General features: G+C 48.5%; 1 long non-coding RNA gene across 1 annotated transcript; it reads left to right on the top strand.

Moving 5' to 3' along the window:
* Window positions 1-27,090, top strand: LOC128313221 (uncharacterized). The gene is made up of 3 exons (XR_008293600.1): window positions 1-476; window positions 23,743-26,737; window positions 26,953-27,090. It is a non-coding gene; the product is annotated as an uncharacterized LOC128313221 (long non-coding RNA).
* The last annotated feature ends 38 nt before the right edge of the window (window positions 27,091-27,128 follow it).

The following is a 27,128-nucleotide window of genomic DNA, read 5'->3' as shown; positions in this document are numbered from 1 at the left end:
AACTCCGCAACTCCCAAGCAAGAGCAGTAATCAAATGGTGGGCGTGGCCAGGTCCTGGGGGGGGGGGGGCTGGATTTGGGGTGGAGTTTGCCGACCCAGCCCCAGGGCATTGCCTTTGCCTGCTGAGTCTCCACCTAGACCAGGTTCCAGCCAGCCCAAAGTGGCACGCCTGATGTGTTAAAGCCCGGAACTCGAAAGTGGCACACATCGCTTGGCTGATGTTTGATTGGCAAAAAGGAAGCGGGTAGCCAACAGTCCGCTGCAAGGGAGTCTGGGTAATACAGTCTAGTTGGGCCGAAGGATCAAGGGAGAGCATGGACTTCGTGTGGACAGGGTGCAGATCTCGCCGCAAACCTTAGCCAGAGCCAGGGAGTCTGCAGGGACAACGATGCTCTTTCCTCAGTGACAGATGCCCTCTGCCACCCTTCTGGTCCCACGTTCGCCTGGGGCTCATGAAGCCCATTTGGAGACTGCAGGTGAGTGTCGTGCAGCCATGCAGCTCTCATTTAAGAAATCCTTATGATGCTGGGACGCCTGGGTGGCTCAGTCGGATGAGCGTGCAACTTCAGCTCAGGTCATGGTCTCAGGGTTCGTGGGTTCGGGCCCCGCTACTGGCTCTGCGCTGACAGCTCGGAGCCTGGTGCCTGCTTGGGATTCTGGGTCTCCCCCTCGCTCTGCCCCTCCCTGCTCACACTCTGTCTGTCTCTCTCTTTCAAAAATAAACACTAAAAAAAGAAAAAGAAAAAAAGAAAGAAATCCTTATGATTCTGATCACCTGAGCTGTGAATTACATTCCAAACGAGTCTCATTTCACTATAGGTCCTTTCAAAAAGCCAGCTAGGCTTGAGCATGTAGGGGAAAAAAACGATATTCACAGTTTCTGCTTGTAGGCGAGGAGTGATGGATGCGCGCTGCTTTTTTCAGACTCAGTCTGTTCTCCAGGGCTGCTCCTGCCCTAGCAGAACGAGCTCCAAAGAGTCCTGAGAAGACGCTCTCCATTGGGTGCCCTGGCATCTGGGGCCAGCTACCCCTCCGGGCACCGGATGTCTGAGAAGTACACACAGAACTTTCCTCTAATAGCACCATAGATGAGATATGGGAGGCAGAGTCCCTCAGCCTCCATCCAAACTGCCCTGGGGCTGGTGGAGAATCTGGAGGCCCAGGGTGTGCAGAAAAGAGGGAGGAGGACCTCCAGGCTCTATTTCCCGCCGGCCCTGCCCCTCTGGTCCAGGAGACGCTTGGTGAGGCAGCACAGCCGGCCTTTGGGAGTGCAGAGCAATAGCACGCACTGAATTTTCCCTCCATCCATCCTTGAGGGGACGAGGGCGCGGGCACGACCTGTGGGAAATCCTGCCCGTGAAGGGACCCGCGTACCTGTCACCGGGGTATTTGTCCAAGACCACAGGGTGGAGAACCACGCTCAGAGGCACTGCTAGCTCTCTGAAAACAACCTCAAAACTCCCTGCACGTCAATAATAATGATAACGATAATAATAATCATAGTCCCGGCCAAGGCTTTATGGGTGCCACAGGCCATGTGCCATTCAAACTCATTTAATCGCCACGTCAGCTCCACGGGGTGGTGCCGTTACGGCCCCCACGTTACTGACGAGCAAACTGAGGCACAGAGAGGTTATGTGAACGGCCTGAGGTCACACAGCTGGGACCCGCCCCCCACCAGAAGTCAAGCCCAGGCAATTTGGTTTTGAGCCCAGGTTCTCACCACGCTTTACCATGTCTTGCTGCCTGAACTTAAGAAGCCTCCGTCAAAAATACGGCCCATCTCGTTGGGTTTTGAGGGAGAGACCAGCCTGCCTGAGAGTAACCCGCACTCCCACTGCCGTCAAAATCTCCATTTTCTCCTGGCTTGTTTACAGACTGGGTGTTAGAGCCTAATAAATGGGAGGATTTTGAAAAGGTCCTCAGGATAGCAGAGCCAAGCTAAGCAAACGGCTCGTGTACACAGCCCGGGCGAGATGAAAGGCCCTGGCCGTCCAGGACCACTCAGGCCCCTTATCTGCCGCTGGCTGGCCCTCTGTGGGCTCGAGAAAGCCCAAGTGGGTGGCGCTGGCGGAAAGTTCAAAGTCATTTTTGAGCGGATAGCGCAATCAAAAGTTGGCCTATCTGTTGAAATATTTAGGAGAACAAGATATCACGTTGACCCGCCTACACCTGGGACCTTTCTGAATGCCGTTAAACTGGGTTTCAAGCTTGTTTGTAGTCTTAATCTTTAATGGGCTTCTGCGTTTTTCAAAGGGTAGAGTTTGGCACAACAAACCCAGCCTTCCCGCCCCCCCCGCCCCCCAACCCCACCGAGAAAAAAAGATATTTCTTCCCCGTCAAGAGAGGTATGTTTGGTGACCTTCGCCATTCCCATGCCTTCTGGAAATCAAAAGGGAAAAAGACGGATGGTCCTATCTCAGCCTCAGAGTGGTCGAGGTTTCCTTTCTTCAACCCAAAGCGCTAAGATAGGGAGCTGACGCCTGCACCTGACTCCCCCCACCCCCGGAGACAGGCCTTTGAAGAAGACAGGGAACCCAGAAATGAAGCTTCAAGTTTATGGTGAACTTGTTTTTGTCCTGGGGGCCCTGGGGGCTTTGAAACCAAACGGGATTAGTTTACAGAGTGCAGGGCTAACTCTGCAGAAGAAAACTCATCTAGTAGTTGGAAAAAAAGCAGAGGGTTTAGGTAAAAACGGATTATCTTGACTCTCTTCCCTCTAGACCAGGCTGTCCCTGAGTCTTACTGGGACTATATAATGGAGATGATACTGTTAGCATGAGCTCTAAAGATGCAGAGTCTATGTAAGATGTCCACATGGTGCTTAGCATGTAGGAGTAAAACGCGAGTAGCAAAAATAAACAGAAAATGTGGCTTCTTTTGCCTTTCTCCTCCTCCTCCTCCTCTTCGTCCTCAATCATCAGGATGACTTATATGGGTCTACCAAAATGTACCTTCTTCTAGCTTGATGGTGGGAGGGGGTGCTTTGTAAGGTCTGCTCCTAGTTGGTTCAGTGGAGACCCCTGCCGCCTGGGTGGGACTTCCTCCGTCGCAGGGATGAACCGATGGCCAGCTGTCCTCTCCCCAATCCATGAACCGAAAAAGAGAGCCCAGTCGATGACCTTCACATTCCTGTGGGGAATCTAGACCCAGAGCAGGTGCAAAAGCAATGAGGAAAAGTGGCAAGCGTTGTTCAAGATGGGAGCTCCAACCTAGCTGCCATAGTCTTTCCAGGTGGTGGTGATTCCAACAAGTCAGCTACGGGTCACAGGCTATTGCCCACGACGGTCACCTCCACTGCTTACATTTCTCTGGACCTATCTTGTTAGAGCTAGTATGTTTCCGGATCCTGATCCCTCATCTATAAAATGGGGATCATCACAAGATTAATCATCATACTAATACCTAACCCTTGACAGAAGAGTTAATAGGTGCTACGCACGGTGATAAGCAATATTGCTTTTTTTCAAGTTTATTTATTTACGGTCTCTACACCTGACGCGGCGCTCGAACTCACGACCCGGATCAAGAGTTGCACACTCTTCCAAAGGAAGCTGTACGATTTCATCCCAACTTCGTTAGTTAGCACGCCGCTGCAACTTAAAACCGTTGTGTGTTGCCTTTACGTTCCCATCAGTAACCTCGACGTGGAAACAAGTGACCACAACTCAGAGCAGGCCTTCTCTCTGAGGAAGGGACGGATGGATATAATGCAAGAGGAGGTCTACCTACTGTATTGTAAAAATCCATTTCTTAAGCTGGGTGGTGGGTATATGAGCGTCTGTCATGTGACTTTTCAAAATATTTTGGGGGGAGTCTTCAATATTTCATAATTCATTGGTAAAAAGAAACGTGTTGAAATGAAACAAGCAAATGAAATGAAAGTCAGCCTCTTGGAAGGCAGAACCTTCTGGAGAGGAACCCGCTGGAGCTGCAGTGGTCACCTGGGACCCGTGGGACCCCTGGGACACCAATGGGTCAGGAGGGCCGGCTCACCTCGAGGTACAAAAAGCACGCTGCTCGTGGCCACGTGCCCTGGCATGAATTCCAGGCACAGGCAGGGTCAAGATGGGGAGCAGGAAGCCCCTGGATCCACAGAGGTCCCCTCGTGAGTCGAAGGGAAATGATGGACTTACATATTTAATGGGAAGGAAACTGTAGAAGAGTAATAAAAGTATGGTCATGTAGGCAGGTATGTTTGGTGTGTGTGTGTTTAAATCGACACTCTGGAGCTCCTGCTCTGGTACAATTCTTTTGTTAGATCAGGTAATATTTTTGAAAAACAGCATTACAAAAGGTTAAATGTAGAACAGATGTAAGTTATAAAATACAAGCTGATCAAAGCTGAGATTTTGAGACAGATATGTTAGCAAATGATGATAAATCCGTCCCAGTAGGACTGTAAGAAGCAGACAAATGTAACTATGGGAGAGCGAAAGTCAAGGGTTGAAACGGGGGGAAGGGGGGAAGAGTGAAAACAAATGTTGGAACTAATTCCGGGGGGCTCGCGCAGAACATCAATGAATGTGCGCCGAGAGAGGAGACCAACACAACGGACACAATGTCCTCCGTTTTCTTTCAAAGAATAATCAGATTCCTGGGTTTTGAATAATCCAATTATGGATTCCGATCCCAGAGCCTCGGCCGGCTTCCCTTATACCGGGTTCTGACCGTTGCATTCCAACCTGCCGGCTTCTGGTTTAAGGCTTTTAAAACTCGGCTGTCGAATTCGGGCTCCTACCCTTCTCATTAAAGAGCCAGATAATTTATAGTCACATCATTAAACCGCTTCCTTAGCCACCGCGATAAACTTATCATTCGGGGTGGAGGCCGGGGGGGGGGGGGGTGGGGGGAGCGGGGAGGGGGGGTGAGATTTCAACAAAACATTACCCCTGCTTTCTGGGAAGGCAGCAGAGAAACAAAATTAAATAAATCAAGCCTCTCTGTGTCAATAAATGAAGCCCACGAGAAGTCAACTATTTACTGAGGCTTGAGTGAAACAGAAAACATTTAAAGATCAAGAAAGAAAAAAAAAGGAGGTAATTGTTCAGGCTGTCAGCAGGGGACCGCTGTGATAATTTGATCTGAACTCCGCTAACAAATGACCGAGCCGTTCTTCCAACTTTAGTATCTGTTTATGCTCCTACAAATTGAAACCCCGCCGCTCAGCTGCACAGAACAGGGCCCCGTACAATAGCACATCAGCCCGTCGATTAGTTCAAGGTGAGGATCCATCCCAGGCCTCCAAGCCCTCCCGAATATTTTGTCTTTCCCTGCTGGGGTAAAAGGGTGCAGACATATGTAACTAATGAAGAAACAGGCTTCTATGGACTGGAGGTTGAATGGAAAGAATGCAGAACAAAACTATAAAATAATAATGGACAAAGGGGCGGTGAGGATGGGGGTGGGGGAGAGGGAGGACTCTATCCCTCCTCTGCTTACCCAGGCACCACTGCGGCACCGGCATTCCCGCCCCCCCCAAAAGTTTTCAGAATGCAAGGGGGTCTGTTATGTGTGTGATCCCCTAGCCCACGGCTCCGGGCCAGCCATGCCAATGTGCCGAACTGACGTGAGATCAAAAGCCTGATAAATGAGAGGAAAGGGAATGTTTGACCCACTAAACCATATTCTACAAGAATCCCAGGCTTTTAAAGTAATAAGCAAGGCCATAAATTACAATGTCTGGGGTATATTCTGATATATTCTGGTGCACATGAATGCTATTCGTATATAATATTTTTAGAGAGATCTATGAGCCCTTGAATGCATAAGAGTCTAGTTCTCTATTAGAATTCTGCGTCTAGGGTCCCCATTTGGAGAGAAACAACTTATCTTCCTGGGGTTTCAGAAGCTAAAAGGGATAATTAGGTGAAAAAAATATGCTTTAACGAAATGGGAGCAAATTCAAAATGACACCAGACATCCATACACCGCTTTATTGGATCAATAATGAGTCACATTTAGAAAGGGAACTTTGGGATCGAGTGAAAAAAAGAAGATGAATAAATGAGCGTCAGCACTATAGCATAGGGTGAAAACCAGGCTCTGTCGATTGGAGGCCTCTCTCCACCACTTTGAGCTGGGTGATCTCGGTCTGCTCACTGGGCCTCCTCAAGGCTTGGTTGTCTCTCAGCAGTAATAGTGGCTCCTGAGTCCCAGAGCGATTGAGAAGGCAAAAGTAGGTGGGGTGTGTGGGGCACGGCGACCCAACACGTGGTAGGCGTTCAATAAACATTAGGTAACGTTTCGTTGACGTGGTTATTATAACGGTGGCCGAGAGTGTATCGATGGAAGGATGGACAGAACGTTTTGGTTAATCCATCAAAACAAACAAACAAACAACTCTGCTGAGAAATCAGAAAGCTCGTGGAGACAATTCTAAAGGAAGCCACCGCAAACGTTGCCTACCAATTGGATTGTTGCATCGGCCTTTCTTTTGTGCTTCTGCTGTTTTCTGAATTTGGAAACCATTCGTCCCAACCTACTCTGAGGCAACGCTGACAAACTTTCCAGCAGAGGGCACCGGCCCCATTGAAAGTCGGGGAGACCATTTTGAAAATGGCTACCTTAACTGCCCCAAAGAAAACACTCCTGCTAGCCACTAAGACAAAAACATTTCTTTCTGTCCGGGCAAATTTGCCTTCAGACCGAAAGCATCTCAAGATGGCCAACGGTCTTGCCTGCTAGGGTGTTGCCAGATAAAACAACTGCTTCCTAGGACCAAAATAACCCCAAAAGCCATGTGATGAAGAAAGCAATGCCGAAGGAAAAGCCTCCTTAACCTCAAGCCTTTCGTCCTTCAGCTAGTCGGGTCATTCTCAACCAAGGGTGATTTTGCTTCCCAGGGGATATTGGCAGGGTCTAGAGGCATTTGTCATTGTCATACTGGGGAGAGAGAGGGGTTGCCACTGGCATCCGATAGGTAGAGAGTAGGGATGCTGTCGACGTTCTACAGGATGTTTTGGGACAGGCCTCCATAACACAGAACGGTCGGGCCCCGAATATCAATAGTGCCAAAGTTGAGAAACTCTAGACGAGACACAGGCCCGACACTGGTCTTCCCCCTGGCTCAGCTTGGCTGGGGTATGCATTAATGCTGGAGTTGCGATGCTATGGAGTGTGAGTCTCAGCAAATTAAAACAAAAAGTAATCATGCGCAGAAGCGGCTCTTGGCCGACCAAGCTTCACTCAGGGAGGAGACAACACAGGTGCTGAGGTCATGACTTTGGTTTTCCAGTCCCAAACTCCAGAGAGCCCGGCACAATCGGGAGATTGTCCAGCTCTTTTTATTTTCCCAAAGTGGAGAAGTTGATGGCCAGAGACTGAATACTTACGGCTACACTCAGAACCCCCGGGGGATGCTGAATACTCTAGAAATTAACCAGAGATAGTAGGTAGATACATTGCGTGGGAGGAGAGTCCAGAATGGCGTCAGTCCAGGTCCGCGCTTAAATCCCAGCTTAGTCTCTTTTTAACGTTTATTTGTTTTTGAGACAGAGAGAGACAGAGCATGAACAGGGGAGGGGCAGAGAGAGAGGGAGACACAGAATCTGAAACAGGCTCCAGGCTCTGAGCTGTCAGCACAGAGCCCGACGCGGGGCTTGAACTCACGGACCGTGAGATCATGACCTGAGCCGAAGTCGGACGCTTAACCGACCAAGCCACCCAGGCGCCCCCCAGCTTAGTCTCTTAATAATTGTGTCACCTTGGGCAAGTCAGTTAATCTCTCTGGGTCTCAGTTTCTTATCTGCAAAACAGGGTTAACTCCATCCACCTTGCAAGATTGCAGCGAGGATTAAGTTAAATAATGTATCTAAAGTTCCACATTTTTCCCTTCAAGAACGAAATCCATGCATCAAAGCGCCCAGTAGATGTGGACATTCCATGTTAAAGTTCAGCAACGTTTTCTGAGCCTTCAGTAGGAGCCGTGATTCGCATTGATGACCTCACTTTTGCCTTCTACTACAATCCCTATTTTACAGATGGGTAAACTGAGTGGCAGAGGCAGGGTTTGAACCGTCGCGGTCAGATGCCAGAGCCCACACTCATAACCTCTACCCCACCTGCCACACTGAAAGAGGTCAGGGCTGCAAGAAATAGCAGAGATCATTTGGACAATCTTTCTAATTTCTCAGATGGACAACTGAGTCCCACAGGGACTGAACAGTTTGCTTGAGATAAAGCTGGTGTGGAAACTGGGGGTGGGGTAGGGTCCTGACTCCCATTTCTTCCAACAAAGAACAGCTCTGAAAATTTTTTTTTTTTTTTTTTTTCAAAATCAGATACCATTTTCCCAGCACAGGGTAAACACAGGACAAATCACTTAGCATGTGTATCTTAATAACCCAACTTGACTGAGATGAATGGATTCACATTCAGTCATCATATAAGCCTATTAAATATTCTAGGAGGCTGCAGTATACATTTTAATGGATGTTGAAACACTAAGCGTGTGTGTTTATGGCTCTTTTAATCTTGCCAGTTTTACTAATATGATTAGTTCAGGAACCATTTCACATTGAGACTCAGGTATCAAAGAGAAACACAGAAGTTTCTAGAACCATTTTGGACCTTGATTTTTTTTTTTTTTAATGGAATATTTGGTTCTCACCTAAGAGCTCAGTTAGAGAAGGAAAACACGAGGGGCCAAAATCATCACATCAGTGCCTCTGAGGCCTCCAGGGGTAGAAATCTACCATGGCTCACTGTGAAATGTTCTCCTGCATGGTTATCAATTGTGCTACCCCCATTTTGGGGGACCCCAGGACTTCACAGGCCGCTCTCCCCAACTACACCCAAGTTTCAGGCATGAGGGTCCACAGGGCACAAGTGGGGGTACCTCCAACCCTGCCTCTTCACCAGCTGCCCCCGATCTTTAACCGATCACCCACCATGCCATGGTGAATGGCGTCCAAATGAGGTGCTCCGTGTCTGGGAAATGATTTAAATGGCCAAGTGCCACAGTGAGAGTTGTTTGTTCTGGGAATGGAAAGAGGAAATTGTCAGAGGAAGTGAAATCGGAAATGAAGAGATCAAAGGGAGGAGGAAATGAGATTGAATGGAGTCCTTTCTGATTCAACTTTGCACTTTTCGCCCATGTGAGGCAAAGAGATTAAGCTTGAAGCGGCTGGGGTGGGTGAAACACTTTCCAGCGGGTGTATCCTGGTGATGTCAGCCCTCGTATCCCACCCCACAAAGGGACAGAGGTTGGGAAGCTGAGGGTAAGCCAGACCTACCTCCCACAGAAAGTCCAATGGTGAGTGTCCCAAGCAAATCCCCAAATGCCAATTGAACCAATAACCTATGGGACCTGATGAGTGTAATGCTTGAGCCCAGACTCTCTCTCCCCCAGAAGAAAGGGAGTTCTCACCCAGAACCAGCCATTTTCCTAGTTCCCAGGGAGGAAAGGGGGCTTCCAAAAGGCAGAGTGAACAACAGGAGTTGGGTTCCAGGGCCTAATGGGGTTATGAGCTGTAGGGAATCAAGCTCTAGCGATGATCCTTTGTCCTGGCCTGAATGTCTGGTCATTGCAGAACTTTGTAAGGACCCAGAGGCAACAGTTGGCATCTCATTCTAGCGTTAATACCTACTTATCCAGTTGGGGTTCTGGTCCCTCACTCAGCCCAGATGACACAGTCTTTCAATAACAGAGATTTACTGATCCCTTAGAGTGAGATGTTAGGGAGACAGAAGTGAACAAAACAGACTGCTCTCAGGAAGCCGCTATTCTAGGGGGGCAGGGGGCAGTCAAATGAGACCAAGGGGTTATAAATATATGGGATGTTTGAAGGTGATAAGTTCTAGGGATCAGATAAAGATAGGAGCTAGAGAGTGTTCTAGAAAAGGCATCCAGGGGAGCTTCCCTGAGAAGGTGAAGTTGAAGGAAAGCCCCGAAGGTGGTGAGTTAATGAGGCTGGGGCGACATCTGGGGAAAGAGCTTCTCTCTTGCCCTTCTGTCCTTACAGCAAGCACATGGCCACGCCCTTCTTGGGCCTTAAAGGGGTTTTCCTTCTTGCAAACAAGAAAACTGGTAAGAAGCTTTGTGAAAAACTGGTCAGATGGAAACAAAAGAAGGGCTTTTTCCTATTGCGGGATCTCCCAAAGTCCTACCGAGATGCCAAGGACCTGACTTCGTGCCCATCTCCGAATCCTAAAACCAGGCTGATCTGCATTCCAGAAGACACAGTGGGAGGGTCTCCAATCACAGGCATTTTACCTAAGGGAGAGGTGTGGCGGGGTGGGGTGGGGGCAGAGGCAGGGATGGAGGGGGATGGGTGAGGAAACAGCCCGGGGCCTGGAGGAGCATCCCTGGGCTAGAGACGGCCTCTGCTCTGTCCTTCCTCATCACCTCCTGCGTGCCTCTGCGGACCCTGTCGGCACCTGGGGCAGGGGTGGGGTTATTCCAAATGGTGGAGAAAACCCAACCAAAGCTGGGACAGAAGAGTGGGGCAGGAAGGTGATTTCCAAGGCCACTGCTCTGGGGAGATTATACATGCAGAACGTAAGGAGTGAGGCTCTGCGACAGTAATGGCTGGTGTCCCTTCTCTAGGGATCCAAAGAGCTGCTTTGAGACACCTGCACTCCACGGCTTTGCACAATACAGCATGAGGAGGTCTGTGCTATCAACAAGCAATACTAAGACACACACACACAGCACACACACACACACACTGCTTTCTATACCTAGCAAAGTAGACGCTGTTGAAGGTTTGGGATGACACAAGAGAAGGAATGGGTAGAGACTTGGATCACAGCTGTGCAAATGACTTCCTAACAGCCATCCCCACTTTTGGAAATCCTTCCCAAATGCTCCCAGCCTTGAGGGATCTTTCGGCAACTGAGCCACTCCACATAGCCAGCGCCCAACCGTTTCCTGTTGTCGTCCCCTCACGTGCTCTCCCAGGGAATTTCTGAGTTTTTGCCCACTCCTGTTCCCACCCTCAGACCCAAGACGCCTACGGTGAGCGGTCCCAAATTTATCGAGGTGGTCAGCAGAACCCGAAGACCTTCTTTTTAGTCAGTTTCACTCTTCTTGGAAAGCCAACTCCCATTGCAGATGATGAGCTCTATAATTTGGGAGCTCAGATGGGTTAGTCACATGGCAGGACCACTTCTCGTCTCTCCACGACACCCCCACATGGTACCAGAACACGACCACCTCTCTCATAGACTTCCTCCTTGGCTGTTTGGTTAAGCTCAAAATGCTGTTGGGGCAAGTCTAGGGGAAGACTCCCAGGGACTCGGGGAAGAATGAAGCCTCCGAGTGTGGGGAGGGGGGGTGGGGGGCAGGCACTAAGCTGTGATGGGAGCCAAGAGTAAGCACTAAGAAGAGATTTTGATGGCCCTTTTCTCTGTCCCTGTCTCTTGGCATCTTACCCACTCGTGGCGGCTATCTTCTGCTTTCTGCTCAGCATCGTTGTTGTTGTTGTTGTTTTTAGTTTATTTATCTACTTTGAGAGAAAGAGAGAATAGAGAGAGAGGGAGAAAAAGAATCCCAAGGAGGCTCTGCGCTCACTGGGGCTCAATCTCACGAACCGTGAGATCATGACCTGAACCAAAATCGAGAGTCAGATACTTAACCCACTGAGCCACCCAGGTGCCCCCAGGGTCTTTTTTCCAAGAGCATTTACACAGGTCTACCAAGGCCGCCAAGAATCACACAGCCCCACCTCCCCCCGCTGTAGAGAGGTGACCCAGGCCAGCCAGTTTGGCATAGCACAGTGGTTCCCTATCAGGGGCATCTCGAGTCTTCTGCTAGAGCTTGGGGGAGAAGCATGCCCTTGTCTCTGAACCCTTGCTGAAAGGAGGACGTAAATGTCTTGGGTCTTGTTGTCCCTGTGGAAGACAGGGGCAGACGTCAGTGTATGTGTGCAGGTGTTGGGGTTTTAAAGTGGCTTCGTTGAGGTGCTCGCGCACGCTCAGACTTACTGCCCGGGGTTTCTGCCTTCATTGCCACAAGCCACGCGGCCAAATGGTGCCCTGCTGTCTCTTCTCTCCCAGGCTGGACTCCTCAACTCCTTTTTCCTGTCGCCCCACTCTTCTGTGCCCTTCCTCTGACCTGTCCCCGGTGGTCATCTGCCATCTGGGTTTCATGTTTGATTCTCGTAATCCTGAATTTCCCAAACTTCACTCCTGTATGTGTCACCTTCACTTTTTTTTTTTTCCTGCTACAGCCACCTACCATCGGGGCTACTCATTATTTAATGAGTTCCTTTAAGTAGATTCACGACTTTACTGATTGTAAAAGAAAATGGTGTTTTGTAAGAGTAAACCGAAAGCCAGGGGGTTCTGGCATAAATAGAATGTAAATAGAGATACAAAAATAGTGTTATCGAGGGCTCGCTAAGTTAGTGCCGAAGGTTGTACCCTGAAACTTGCCTTTTCATGTTAAAAGGGAAGCTGGCAAGATGTCGCAAAGTATTAAAGGCATACTGGCGCAACATGTAGACTGTCTCTCGTCGTTATGGAAAAGCTGAGAAGGGATTAAAATGAACTAATTTTCTCATTAATTCATTAATGAATGCTGTGCACACATACCACTTAAAAGTGTTTGAGTGCCACTAGAACTTGGGGAAATGCTAAATTAATCAACAATCGATACTTACGCCCTTTTATTTCCTCCTGTCCTACACTCACCATGTCTTCTCCAACTAGACTATAAACCCCTCAAATGCAGAGGCTAGACTCGTACTTTTTTTTTTGTTTAATGTTTCACATTTATTTTTGAGAGACAGAGAGAGACAGAGTGGGAGTGGGGGAAGGGCCGAGGGAGAGGGCGACAGAATCCGAAGCAGGCTCCCAGGCTCTGAGCTGTCAGCACAGAGCCCGACGCGGGGCTCAACGTCATGAACCGTGAGATCATGACCTGAGCCGAAGTCAGGTGCTTAACTGACTGAGCCACCCAGGTGCCCCCAGACTCGTCCTTCTTAATACTCCTATCTAAGAACCCACAACTGTGGGGCCCGTAATCGTCATTCAATCAACGCTCATCGCCCTAATCAAAGGTTTGGAACCCTTGGCAAGCAGGGCTGATGTTTTTCTGAAACTTTCTAGAGTACTCTCTTGTTGAGATTCTCTAGATGACAGGGAATCAAATTGTCAGAAATTATCGACTTCTCTCTGAAACTCACAGAGGAGAGACTTTTGGAGGTCATACATCCTTGCAGCCAAGTTGCCCACGCACCCAGGCTGTTTTCTCTATATTGCCCTTGAGGACTTCAGTGAGACCGATCAGCCCTGCAATCAGCTCACCAGACACGATCTGACAATGCAATGTTTTTTTCCTCCCGTGATGAAATTGATCCATAATATGGTGCTCACACACATGACAAATACCGGGATCTGGAATTAGATCTTAAGGTCAGTTTTCTTTTCCATGAGTATTTTGTGGCACGATCGGGTTTCAGAGAAGTGCACAAAGGCTCGTGAGTAATTTTGTCTCATTAACAACCCTGGGGAGTCCTAAACCTCTCTTCACTGACCTGCCTCGTTTGTTTAGTGGAGGGATTGTGGGTGGCCGGGTGGGGGTGGGGGACAGAAAAATTGGTAATGAGAATTACACTTGAGAACATAAATCCTTTTTGAGAAGTTAGCAGACAGAGTGCTGATTTGCCACAAAAGTAGGTTCCTACCTAGCCTTCTTGGACTAGGAATCTAGTTTATGTTTTTGTTTTTGTTTTAAATTAGTCCGATATTTAACATTTAAGGACAGCATCATATATTGCTGTAGTGAAGGCCTGAGCAGAATCTCAATGAACCCTCCAACAGGAGTGATTTGTTAGCAGGCACTTGAGATCACCAGCGACAATTCATTTCTGTAGAGTAATGTAAACTAATTATCTACAACGCGGAAGCGAGGACTGTGTCTGCATGGTAAATTGCCGAATATTGCATTATAAGAAGAAATATTAATTCACATAACATAACATTAAAATTGATGACGAACTTTTTTCTTTTTTAATTGTTTAATTTTTTAATGGCTATTGTCTTACAGCAGCAGACGTCACGTACCTCAGGAGGCACACAAATGTATTTGCCTGAAAGCACATTCTTGGCAAGAAAAAGAAACGGTTATTCAGAAAATGACTATTCGTTCTTTTGCTCGTTTCACGGAAATTTATTTTCTCTCCTGGGAAATAAATTTTAATATGGGGGGGGGCGGGAGGATTTTTTCTTAGTGTGTGAGTATAGTTTCAGTCAGAGAAAGTCGTAAACTTTTAATAAAATAAAGGAAGCAGGGCCATCGAGACAAACACAACATCCTAAGAATTAACATTCTGACTGGAGGGTTGCACTTTATACTTTCTCTCAACCACAAATTGTTATTTGCCACCATTTTCGGTCCCTGAGTGCTTAAGATAATACTGACAACTTGATGGAGAGATTCCTATCACTTAGTTCTCTCCATAGGTACAGCAGAAAAATGCCTAATTGAATTGTTTATGTCTTTGCTGTTCCAAATGAAATTAACAGTGCGGGCCCTGAATGAGTGGGTCTTGCCAAGAATGTCAATCAAGCAAGTGGCTCTCAGGTCATTACACTTAGATTGGATTGGGGTGGTGAGGAGGGGGAGGAGGAGACGGGCTTTTCCGGGGCACCATATTGTCAGCCCAGGGCTGGTTCTCCAGTCATTCCTGGATTTCTCTACAGCTTACAGTTTCGTGGTGCCCTGGAACTTTTTGGGGTCTGGACATGAACCCACAGGTGCAAATGAGGTGGCATGGGTTCTGTGACCTTGTTCCCCTCCCTCCCAGCCAGAGCTGACTGAACCAGAGGTTCTGACCCAAAGACAATACGTCTCTAGACAGTTCCATGGCACACCCACTCTTGGCATTACCAAGAGTTCCGCCTAATTCGAGGTGAGGGGGGGCCAGTCAGATTCCCCTCCTGGGCAGATGGGCTGAGGTGCTAAATGAGTTACGGTTGTGCAGACAGGTTGTGTGACGTGGCTGGCGGCCATGTTGAGTCAGTGGAAGTCGAGGAGGAGGGGGAGAGACGGAAATAGATAGGGCAAGTAAAAGCAGAGATAGGAAATTACGCTTACGACAGAGAGAGATGAAGAGTATTGACTGGCCCTTGATAGTCAACAAATCCCCTGAAATCTGGCTGCACTGTCCTTGGATGGCAGGACACCTTGGTGCCCTTATAATAACCGCGTATTTTCCACTAGTTTGACTGGCTTTCTGTGCCGTGCTACCTAAATCGCCACGCGTGGCTCATCTTTGGAAGATGTTTCTCGACTGTTTCTTGACCGTCATGCCCTCTGACCTCTGGATGTTTGCACACGCGGCTGTCTGCCTGCAGCACCTTTCCCCTGCTTTCTTTGCCGAATCAACAACCATCCTTCTCTTATGTCTCAGTCAGGGACCCCCTCTTCCGGAAGCCCGTCCAACCCACCATGAGTTAGGTGCCTTCTCTGTTCCACGGTCCCCCTGCCGTGGCCTTCACCACACCGTTCATCAATCAGCAACCTGCACGTCTGACCGTGAGCCCCGTGAAGGCAAGGCCGTAACACCGATCTCTTGATTTTAAGAGCCGGGACACTGAAAAGGCTCTACTCCTTCTCGTTGAAAGATTCAAGGTCGACAAAGCACTTCAGAATCTTGCATCGACATTCTTTGGCTTGGCCTTCAAAACGCTTTATAATCTGACCCCATCTGTAAACCCATCACATCCGCAAACCCACCTCTCCCCACCGAGCCCCACATTCTGGCCTGTTCGGTACACGAAGACATCAAGAGCGTGCTTCGGTGTGCCAAATACGTGTTTGCCAAACTAGCTGTTTGCTGGCGTTGAATCTTAAGGCTTGACTCGGGGAAGTAGAGTTTGTTATTCATTATTATTATCAAAAGTTTACTGATTATTTAGAAGCGAGTTTTGTTATTAGAAGCAAGCTCCTTCTCAAGGTGGTCTCTGGGGCACCTAACTTAACCTCCTGGCTTAAACGGAAAGGGGGGAGCACCGCTCCAGGAATCCTTTGCACCTCACATCCACCAGTTTCACAGCAGGTCAGAATCATCGGACCCAGATCTTGCCTCTTGCTTCTCCACTTAAAGCACCATCTCCTCAAGAGCACACATACCCGAATTAACGGAAGGGTTTTTAGCACGGCGTTGTTGGGCTTGTTTATTTATTTTTGAGAGAGAGAGAGAGACAGAGCGAGAGCAGGGGAGGAGCAGAGAGAGAGAGAGAGACAGGGAGGGAGAGAATCCAAAGCAGGCTCTACGCTGTCAGCTCAGAGCCCGACGCGAGGGTCGATCCCATGAACCATGAGATCATGACCTGAGCCGAAATCAAGAGTCGGATGCCAAACCGACTGAGCCACCCGGGCCCCTGCAACGACCTTCTTGATTTTGCCTCACCTGAGGACTACTTATAGGAGCATTTACCTAGTATTGTTCTTAAAATCGATTCGTTTATTTTATATTTATTTTCTTTTTAAAGCATATATTCAATCCCTATCCTCTAAATGGAAAAAACATGTTCACTGCCTCTAAATCAAATATAAACATTTAAAAAAAAAAAAAAAGCAGAGCGAGCAGAAAATTTAGTATCATTAACTCTAGGCGGTCGCCGTTGCCTGCGAAGTCCCTGAGCCTGAGTCCTTCCTGCTCTTTGGTAAAAATGATGACAGAGAAGCGTTTAAAAGGTGTTAAGGACGTCTTACTGGCAAACCGAGACCTCCAGGTTGCTACAACCAGAAGGATCTTGAGAGGACTGTTGAGGTAGTAACTTTCTCACCGTGCAAATCTGTGTCATTTAATACCCCACCCAAAAGGCAATTAGCATCCCAACCTTTGGAGATAACACCGCTCCACAGCAACCAGTAGCAACTTGCTACTGACTCAGTTTACAGCCTCGAATTCTGTTCTTTGAGATGCAGCTAGAAGACACGAGAAGGTACGAGATGCTACTCGAAGATCCTAGAAGACGACACGAGCTTGAGGAAGCATAATACCCGCCCACACAGTTGCATGAAATAATTAGCCTGCTCTCAACGCCAACAGCAGCATCCCTGACAGCCATAACAAAGACACCTGCTTTTTGCTTCCAAGAGACATTGGTCTTTCTCTGCTAATACGCTTCGCAACGCAACCTGGACAAACAGGAACAAGTGGGTAGGTCAAGTGTCAATGTCAACATGCATGTGTGCATAGGTGTGTGTTCCTGTGAAGTTAAACGTTACCAAAGCAAACAGTCCGAGGCATGCACACGGTTGACACTCGTTAGTGGCCGGTGTGAAGGATACAGAGACATCCGCGTGCTTCTCTTCAACAGTCTGATGGCCAGGAACCATTCTTTCCTGCCATCAGCCATACATACATTCCTAGGCGGGGTCCCAACTGGGTTGAACACACCAGTTTCAAGCATGTCCGAGGGCTTCCTTTTGTTACATTCACCCAACCCTGTTGCTCCTGCTGTTTTATTAGGCAAATATAAAATTAACAACACAGCAATAATTATTTCCTAAACTGGTTCCAACACAAATTTCCAATTTGAGGTCAGATGTATTGCCTAATAAAATTTTTACAGCTGCAGCCAAATTGTGGTCGTTAATTCCTGGAAAATACAATTCTTGATTCGCCAGAATTAGTTTTTAAGTCTTGCTTCATCCTATAAAGACGAATGTGTGTTACTGCAATTTATACAAAATGTTCCAACAGTGATATCCAATATAATAGCTTGCATAATTTCAGCTAATTCTGTTAGAGGTATTTGACCTACTGATGATTTCACTGAACCATACATCACGGCTTTAAGATCACTGGGTCTGATCTTTCTAAATTGCCCTTTCTCAAACTGTGTTAAGTCTTGCTTAATGTTATGCAGCTAAACACGGAGTCGTGTCAAAAAGGAAAAGAATAATTAGAATATCCATGAAGGAGGATTCTATTTATACTCCTTCTGCTACAAGTGATTTGTTACTTTGAGACCTGTGCCTTCATCACCCACTTTGAGCCACTGTTCTGAACTGAAAAATTCACCCACGTGTACTTGCAGAATTCAAACCATTTCATTTGCTCAGGTTCCCCAGGACCTGAAAATTACGGAGTTAATTAAAAATGTTCAGTAGGAAGTCCGGGAAGACTATCGACAGCAAACTCAGCACCTACTACGTGCCAGACCCTGTTCTAAGTGTTTTACTCAACTTTTTGATCCTAACAATCCCGAGAAACATGGGGCTTTATGATGCTACCCATTCTACAGATGAGAAAACAGAGGCACAGCGATAGTAATACGTCAGATGCAACCAAATTGCAAGACAAATAGAAGACGTGGGATTCAAGCCCAGGAAGTCTGGCTCTAGGGCCCCTGTTTTTGACCACTTGGCGATATTGCGTAAGATAAAGAATCATACCCTAAACAAGCAAATGATCAATATTCCCCACAGATGGTAAGTCCCTCTTCTTCTCTTTTTAGCTACGTAATGACAGCAGCAGAAGAGGATTGTCACGCGTCTTCTTTTATGACGCGTCTCATCTACACGTTGTTTTCTAAGCGTCTAAGACCGGCCACGGCACCGACAAAAATCGGGAAAATTCTACAGACTTCTGGAAGTGGCCATCTTCTGCAAAACAAATGCAGACCGACTTCTGGCAAGAACCAAGCAAGTTCAGTCATGCTTTCTTTGGCCTCTAGAAATAATTTGCTCCTTGGCACCTGGCTGCAGAGTGGCGGAGAAAGAAAAACTTTTGTACCCTGACAGGCCTGAGTTAATTCCTGTTGGGCCACTCCCCGGCTATGTGGCCTGAAGCAAAGCACTTAATGGGTCTGTGCCTTCATTTTCTTCGTTTGTAAACGGCAGGCGTGTATCTGTCTCTTCCCGCCCCACCCAGATTTCTGGGTCTGTTAGGGTTCGTGAGTTGCAAGCAACAGTGACGAGCACCCCGGCGCTGGCTAACCTAAGCAGAAAAAATTTACTGGAGAGACACAGAATGTAGAAGGCAAAGACTCAGCTGGGGAAGGAACGAGAAGGAGCTTCTCAGAATTACAGCCACAACTAAAGAGATAAAGCATGCCAAGTTCATGGTACGTTGAAAGCCCTCAATGAAGTTGCATTCTTTCCCCTTCTGTCCCGGGCTTCTTTTCACCAAATTCTCCATCCGTTTCGACACATACGGTGCGTCTACGCTGCGCAAAGCACAGCGATCAGTGTAAAGAATGTGAAAAGGAGTAACTCAGCCCCTGCCAAAAAGTCAGCCATGCCCTCACCCAGAGTATTATTTTATGTTGTTGAGAAATACCCAAATGAATCATTCATCTCCGAAATAAATGGCTAATGTCAAAACATTTACTAATGCAGACAAAGCTGACTGAAATAAATGGTTGAATAACCCATTGTTTGGAAATCTACAAGAGTAATATATATTACAATCAGATAAATCAAAATTACAAAGGATTTTCTGCTGCTTTTCAAAATGCTTGCCAGAAGTTGGTCAAATGACAGCAAGAAGGATAATCAGTTTAACAAGTGGTTGCCAGTTACCTCCAGGGAATGAACGGGGAGGTGGGGGGGGAGGGGGGCTCTGAGGCACAGGAAGGAGTGGGGGACAGAGAGGAAGACCACTTTTCATCTATGATCTCCTGGAGAGTCTGACTTTTTCAGCGAAATGTGTTTATTTTAGAGCAATGAAATAACGAGTTTATAAAAAAGATACTTATCAGGCCACTTTGGGTTGATGAAACACACACACACAGACAGCGTGAGCTAGCCTAGGCAGAAAGGGGGGATTTAGTGGCTCGGGACTGTAGGTGAGGGAGGGAGGGAGAGTGGTACCAGAAGGTCTCTATCTAGCTCCACCATAGCTTCTCGTCTCTGCATCTCTTCCTGTGGCTGTGGCCATGAAGTTCGTGCTTCCGTTAATGGTGGTTCCTGGCCTCCCGTCTTCACAGCTTTGTGTCTGGACATTAAAAGGTTTCGTCTCTAGTTCCTGGTGGAAAATCCTGAGGGGAGCGCCCAGCTGGACTGGCTACAGGCTCCCAGCCACCCTTGGCCTGGAGTTGAAAGAGTGTAATTGGCTCAGCTTGGGCGAGGCGCTGACTCATTGACCAACCAGCGAGGCAGAGAGGAGGTCGTTTTCAACTGCTTCACAAAGAGGGAGGATGGAGTGAGGTCGGGTGATGTCAGTCTTGTCACCAGAGGTGTGTGGTCCTCTCGATGTGTCCGCTCCTGAAGTCTCTTAACCTCCCGGCTTAGAAACCAGATCCCCAATTTTAGACGAGGCTTATGAAAAAGAACTTAAGGTGTCTGAGTCTTTCGTACTAAGTCACAAAGTAAACAGTGCGTTTTCCAATTCTTGCTTCCCTTCTAAGCTGAATCCCATCAGATGAAGAACAGGACTGTAAGCCCCTTGATTTCTTCTCATCTTTGGATCCTCGGGGCTACGCATTCACCCCACAAATATTTATTGAGCACCTACTATGGGCTGGGTACTACGGGCATACGGCCATAGGCAAAATGCACCTACTGGAACATGTGCTGTAGAGGAGGAGACAGGCAATGAACCCACGCGTGTGCGCACACACACACACACACACACACTCTTACACACTCTTACACAGATCTTTGACAGTTTCGGGTTATGATGGGGGCTAAGAAGAAGCTGAAAGCCAGGTAAGAGGGGAGAGTATCAGGTGTCGGGGGGGGGGTGGTTGGCTTACAGAGTGTGGTCAAGGACAACCTCTTTGAGGAAATGATCATCGAATGGGAGAGGCAAGTGGATGAAGGAGAGTTTTCTGGGCAGATTGGGCAGCATGTGAGAAGGCCGAAGGTGAAAATGCAGTTGACCTGTTCTACGAGCAGCAGGGAGGGCATCCTGGTGGGGGGGGGGGGGGCGGGGGCAGAAGGGGAAAGGGGGCGGTGGAGAGAAATGAAGAGGGAAAGGCCCTAGGCCCTGGTCCCAGGCAGCCTTGCCCACCAGGAGATGCTGAATGTTGTGATAAGCAGCTGTGGAGTGTTTTAAGTAGGGCAGTGACAGGATCTGATTCATGCGTTTACAGTGCCTGGCCAGTGGTAGGCTCTCGATAAATATTAGTTAACAATTACAAAAATACTCAGACGCCTCCAGAAATGTAATAGTCTCCTTGGCAGGAGGGAGACGGTGCTCCTGGCGACGAATGAAAACAGACTGACATTTATCCAGGGCTGTATGGTTTACAGAGCTCTTTCGCCCCAATGATCTCACGTGACCTCTCATCTGGACACAGATCTACGACCACAGACACCAAGGCAAGGCCCGTGCACGGCGCAGACCGGCCTGCCGCGTTTCACACAGGTGTCTCCAACAGCTGGCGGCCACCAGCAGGTCCTTAGAGCCCCACGCCCCCTCCCCCCAGCATGCTCTGCCACACCCAAGCAGGGAGATTCTCACACTCATCTTCCAGGAACCCTCCTGAAGGCTTAGCTTTGCAAACCAGGGGCCCAAGAGACCAGAGCAAGAGGAGATTATGTATGCTCTGGGAGATTTCTTGTTCTTTCTTTCTTTCTTTCTTTCTTTCTTTCTTTCTTTCTTTCTTTCTTTTTCCCCTCCCTTCTACTCAAACGTGAGGGTTTCTTTGGTGGCTAAAAAAGAAAAATGATTTAGCTTGCCCCTCAGGCCTGGGATTAAGGCCATTAGAAACCACGGCGGTGGGGAGTCCCTAGAGAAGCCCCTGATTTAAAGAGCTGGTGTCACGGCCCTCAGTTACATCATGGGGCCACTCTTTGGAGCCAGGCTGGATAGTCGCCACCCCCAGACTCACGGCGCCTCATGCCAGGGCCTCGGAAATCACAATGTCCACTGGGCCTCTCGGCCTCCGTGAAAGGATCTTTCCTGTGCCGTTCCCCCTCAATCCGTACGGGAAAGGTGGACCCTTACCCTTTCTTCTGGGGAGCCCTGGAACACAGGGAGGGAGGGCGAGGGGAGGGAGGGAGAGATCTGGAGGGGATCGGTCCCCCAGGCGCCTCCCATAATCCCAGGTCGGTCAGGGTGCTGGCTCCAATCAGTGCCCTCACTCACAGTCTTTGTGACCTTGGGCAGCGGGCAGAATGGCTGCCCAGCCAGGTACTGGTAAATCGGAACCTGGAAGGGCTCCCGGTTCAAAGGCAGTGATAAAAGATGAAGGCGGGTCAAACGCAAGCCCCTTAAAGTGCGGCCGATGGGAACCTCAGAGCCCCAGAGGCGGCTCTTTCCGGGGGCCCCGGCGTGGGCGGCTGGCCCTTCCCATCGAAATGCCATTTCTGCCCTGGCACACACAGTGCTTAAAACGTCCTTAAGTCTCGGTGTATTTTTGAACGTGTCTTCGTGCCGCTTTCCAGCTACTCCTTCCGAGAGTCTCGGAAGACAGGGCCTTCAGGATTTGTGGAATGAACGCAATTGTTAACTGGCGGCCACAAGCAGCAGCAGCAAGAGGCATGCGCGCGTTCTGCGCTCAAAACTACAGTCGTACGGAAAGAAAGCAAATCTACATGTTCTGTTGTCAATCACGTTTATTAAATTAAAAAAAAAAAAAAGTCCTCTCCCAGGCAGTAGGAAAAGTTGGGGCGGGGTAGGGGTGGGGGCAGAAGTGAATGCATTGTATGTTGGAGAGCTAAGCTAACAATGTCATTAACAGACGCAATTATGCATTCTGATGCAAAGTGCTTCAAGCTGCCAGTCTGGGGGGGGGGGGGGACTTACAGTGGGGCTCCCAGACCACAGGCTGCAAAATCTCTAACAACTTTATTCATCTCCCCTGGCCTGCAGTTCAATCCGGCTTCCTTTGAGTATCTCCTGCAAATAAAAGGCCCCATTCTTTGGCTTCCCTGGGCTTTATTCGGAGTGAAAACATCACTTTGTGCCCACGTTGTGTTAAAATAACAGATTTGTGTTCGTTCCTGTAGGTTTCGGGTGAGGGGACAAGGCCGGGCGATCCTCAGTGCGGATGGTGAGGCGCCTTTTTGGGGAGGAGGCTGGAGAGAAAGGGTCTCCAACAGGGAACCTTTGTTCTGAAATGCAAATGAGCCTCTGCGACCCGGCGCAGACAATGCCAGCCTGGTCCCAGCCACGAACCCCATCCGTCCGCGGCTATTTTGTTAACCTGATGTTTCGTACATTCTTTCTCTCACACCGAACACTTGATGTTGACAGCTGTGAATTTTAAACCACCATTCTGTGTATGCTTTTCGAATTTTGTGTATTCAGATCGCTCCTCCATATTGGGGTGGGGGGGTGGGAGGTGCCCTTCAGAAGCCAAGTGTCTGAGGTTCCTTCCTTCGTCTAGAGATCTCATGCTTTTCCTAAAGTCGGGGCCACTCGGAGTGGGAAACACGGCAGAAAATGGAGCTCGCTCATCGGCGGCATTGGAGATGACCGGGGAGTACAGAAGCACTTGTGATGACGAGCCACAGTGGCCCAGAGGCAGGACTCTGGAGGGACGAGCCACTCAGGCGTACTCTGGTGGCCCCTAGGAGCTGGGTCCTCCTTCACATCTGCCCTTGCTTGTCTGTAAAATGGGCCACAGCCACCTTCAAAAAGGGCCGAAAATAAAGACCTCCTGTATCCAGGCCCTCAATCCGATTTTATTTCCTCGGTCCAATTACATTGCCCTGGCAGCCAATTTTTCTTTCTAGAGTGCAAAGGCATGGGCATTAAGTTTTTAAGCGGAAGGAAAACAGAAAGAGCTCTCAGACTGGCGGCTTGGATTTAGAAGACACTAGATTGGCTGCGTGAGTTTTTAATTTGGGTGTTTGTTTGTTTGTTTCTTCCTCTGCCTCTTTGGTAGGACACGGTTCACAACGAAACACACACACGTGCTGGCAGCAACTCTGGAAAAAAAAAGGTTGCAAATGGGGCAATTATAAGGCCCATTGTATTTGCTATCGCTGAACTTCCAGATCTCAGACTCAGAGCCTCCCGGCAGCAAGAGTGAAAGGGGAATGATGGCCAACGACACCGCCTCACTTCCCTGGAACACACAGTTCTCCAGAGGGGAGAAACATTTTCCAGATGCTTCATCTGAAAATAAGCTTTATGCTCAGGGCCCTTCGAAAGGGGGCAACGAGAACCGAGAAGTTCAATGTTCACGCGAGAGCAAGCACAGTTGCAAAATTCCCAGAGCCAGAGTAAAAAAGTGGGGCCGGCGGGTGCCTGCCTAGTGCCCGCTCGGGTTGTTCGGTGGCGAGTTCGCAGAACCCCGTCGTGAGAAGGATTCAAGGCCGCACAGAGGCTGGACAAAGAAGGCAGATGATTGACGGGGCATGCTATGTCGCTCCTTACCGTGGGCTAAATAAACACAGCACAAATGAGCCGCTTTCTGGTGTCCGCGTGGTCCAAAGACAGAGCTCTGGGGCTAGACAGGGTATGGCTATCATTCTCCTTAGATGTCCCTGAATGACCTTGTTCACCATTGGGTCTTCCAGAAGAACTGGCAGGCTGGGTGACGTTTCTATTGATGCTTGAAGTCAGAGGAAGTGCGTGGCAGGTTGAACTAAGAGGCCTACGCTGCAGAAGCCTGCCCAATAATCACATCTCGATTCAGAGCCATGCCGCCCTCCACGTGGGCCTGGGCCACATGTTTTTGTTTTTTTTTTTAATGGTAAAATATTTATTCCTGCAAGACTTTTGAGGGGCTTCCACTTTCTTTTACTTTTCTGTATTGGTTGAACTTACTATATAGCACATATTACTTTGATGATCAAAATCTGGTAGCTAGATCATTTTAAGTTTATTTATTTTTGGGAGAGAGAGGGAGACAGAGCGAGTGAGTAGGGGAGGGGCAGAGAGAGAGAGAGAGACAGCGAATCCCTAGCAGGCTCCACACGGTCAGCACAGAGCCCGATGTGGGGCTCGAACCCACGAAAGGAGAGATCATGGCCTGAACTGAAACCACGAGTTAGATGCTTAACCGGCTGAGCCACCCAGGCGCCCTAGATCATTTTAAATTAGTCATTTTTCTTTCTTCCTTTCCTGGTTTTCTTTCTTTCTTTTTTTTTTTTGGCTTCAAGTCATATCAACGTTCTGTAAGGGCTAGTCTCCCAGTGACCTAAGACACAGAACTGATGAAGAACCTTATCTAACTCAATTCCAAATATCTGGAACTGTTTCACTCAGGCCACCCTTGGAGAGGAACCGAAGATAAGAAAACAGTTTGGAGAATCTGTGATGTCTGCCGAAGACCCATGGTTCTGAGACAGTCACCTTGCACACGTCCGTGGCCCAGGAACCCCACAGCCACAGGCCAATGGCCAACGTGGGGTCCTGGAGGCCATGATCAAGAAAAAAAACCAAACAACAAAAAGACATTCACTAAATATCAAGGCAGGAAACACAAGGAGGAAACACCTAAAGAACAATTTTGAAAAACCGTTCAAAACTGGAAGGGGTTGCTGTGCAAGACGTCAATTCTGGAAAGCGCGGCCGGATCCTTGGACACTGCCTTCCACCGACTAGGGATGTGTGCACACGGATGCCCACTCCTCTCTTACTTCTGAGATTCTCCTTCTCCGAAAGCCTCTGGCCACGTTTTGCAGAAGACTCTGCAGCAGGGGTGAATTTCCAAAGCGGTTTTTTTTTTTTTTTCTGGTTAGCCTTCAATTAACCAGAAAATCAAATTAATTGTGCATGAAGTTCTATTTCCAGGACACAGGCTGACCCATGGAATATGCAAATCTGGGTAAAAATAAGTCATGTTCAAGTGGGGGCTCTCTCGTGTTTGTTTTAGAGCGGGGAAGAATGGAAAAACAAGACAGTGAGGGCCCAGGGCCAAAGAAAATGCTATATTTAGACGTGAAGGGCTTTGTTTGGCCCCGATACCAGTGTAGACACAGCCAGTCAGGAACAAGGGGGCCATTCAATCAATCCACCTGACACGCTACTGTCGCCGGCCTGTGCGTTCCACGGGCACCGAGCTCAGAACCATCCTGAAAGGGGCTGTCGGCTGGGAGGCGGTAACAGCTGGTCCGTGGCAATTAACCGGCAGTTTCTGTTGCTGAAGGAGATTATTTTGGATGGCGTAAAGAGATTCAAATAAAAATGTCAACGTGCCCATTATGGATGAAAGTTAGAAAAACTTAAGTGGCCCCGAATTAATCACTATGTGACAGCGAGGCACATAAATGAGTACCGAAAATCCTCCGCAAATCTGTTTTCCTGCCTTTTTGGTAATCGTAAAGAAGCTTGCTGGGGGGTGTGGGGAGGGCATTTCTCGGCTACAACCTTAATTCATCTCGGAGTGAAGATTTAATGACAAAGTTACAAGCCCTCAAAGCAGCATTTATTGAGGGGCTAATGAGCGTCCCTAAGAACTCTCTGGAAAAAAGAAAAAAAAATAGAGGCAGCCACCAAACATAAGAGGCCTTTGAAAATACCGAAGAGAGGGGAGTTCATTAGGCTTTTTTTTTTTTCTTCCCCTTTCTCAACAATGAAGATTTCTGCTGCCAAACCTTCAGGAGTAGGGTTGGTTTCCTTTCAAGTAATTGATGCGGATTTTGCTTCTGCACGGAGTCCAGACAAGCTCTCCAACGAGAAGCAGGAAATCACACCGTCAAAGGGAAACTGTGCATTCCTTCCTCCCTGGCTGGGTCGGCCCTCACAAACACTGGATTTATGCTGCCTTGCCAAACCGCCTCCGATTTCCATGCCCTCCCACGGCTAAGATAACGGACGCTGCCTTCGGCCTCTGCGAGCGGCACTGACTTAAAACTCCAGCTACGCGGTAACAAAACCGGCTGCTGTCACCCCAAATCGAGCAAATGAGCTCCTGTCCTACAGCATAAAAGGTAAGAGAGTTATTGAATGTTCCCCGCGGGGAAGCCCCCATTCGCCCTTGCCCTCTACTGGCACCCCCCCCCCCCCCCGCACCTCCTGGAATCTTCTAGGCCCTCTCGCCTCCACTCCTCCTTCTGTCTCCGGGAGCACAGGAAGGAGTAGCTGGAGCCAGTCTGTTCTAAACAGATCAAGTTTTCTTAAGTCAGGGCTTTTCTTCTTTTTTCAGTCAAAGTAGAAGTGGGAAGGAATGCTGTGAAAAAAATAGAAACTGGCAAAGCGCTTTAACTTCAAATATCTTCTGGTCAGTGCTGATGCACAGAACTATTGCTGTTCCCGGCAAGTAAATACAACTGAACAGTTCTGGGAAGTGGGGAAGAAACGGGGCGGGGGTGGGGGTGGGGA

Source organism: Acinonyx jubatus, chromosome E2 (genome assembly GCF_027475565.1).
Source record: "Acinonyx jubatus isolate Ajub_Pintada_27869175 chromosome E2, VMU_Ajub_asm_v1.0, whole genome shotgun sequence".
Taxonomy (NCBI): Eukaryota; Metazoa; Chordata; class Mammalia; order Carnivora; family Felidae; genus Acinonyx; species Acinonyx jubatus.
The sequence above is the reverse complement of the archived record's forward strand: the minus strand, read 5'-3'. Positions and strand labels throughout refer to the sequence as shown.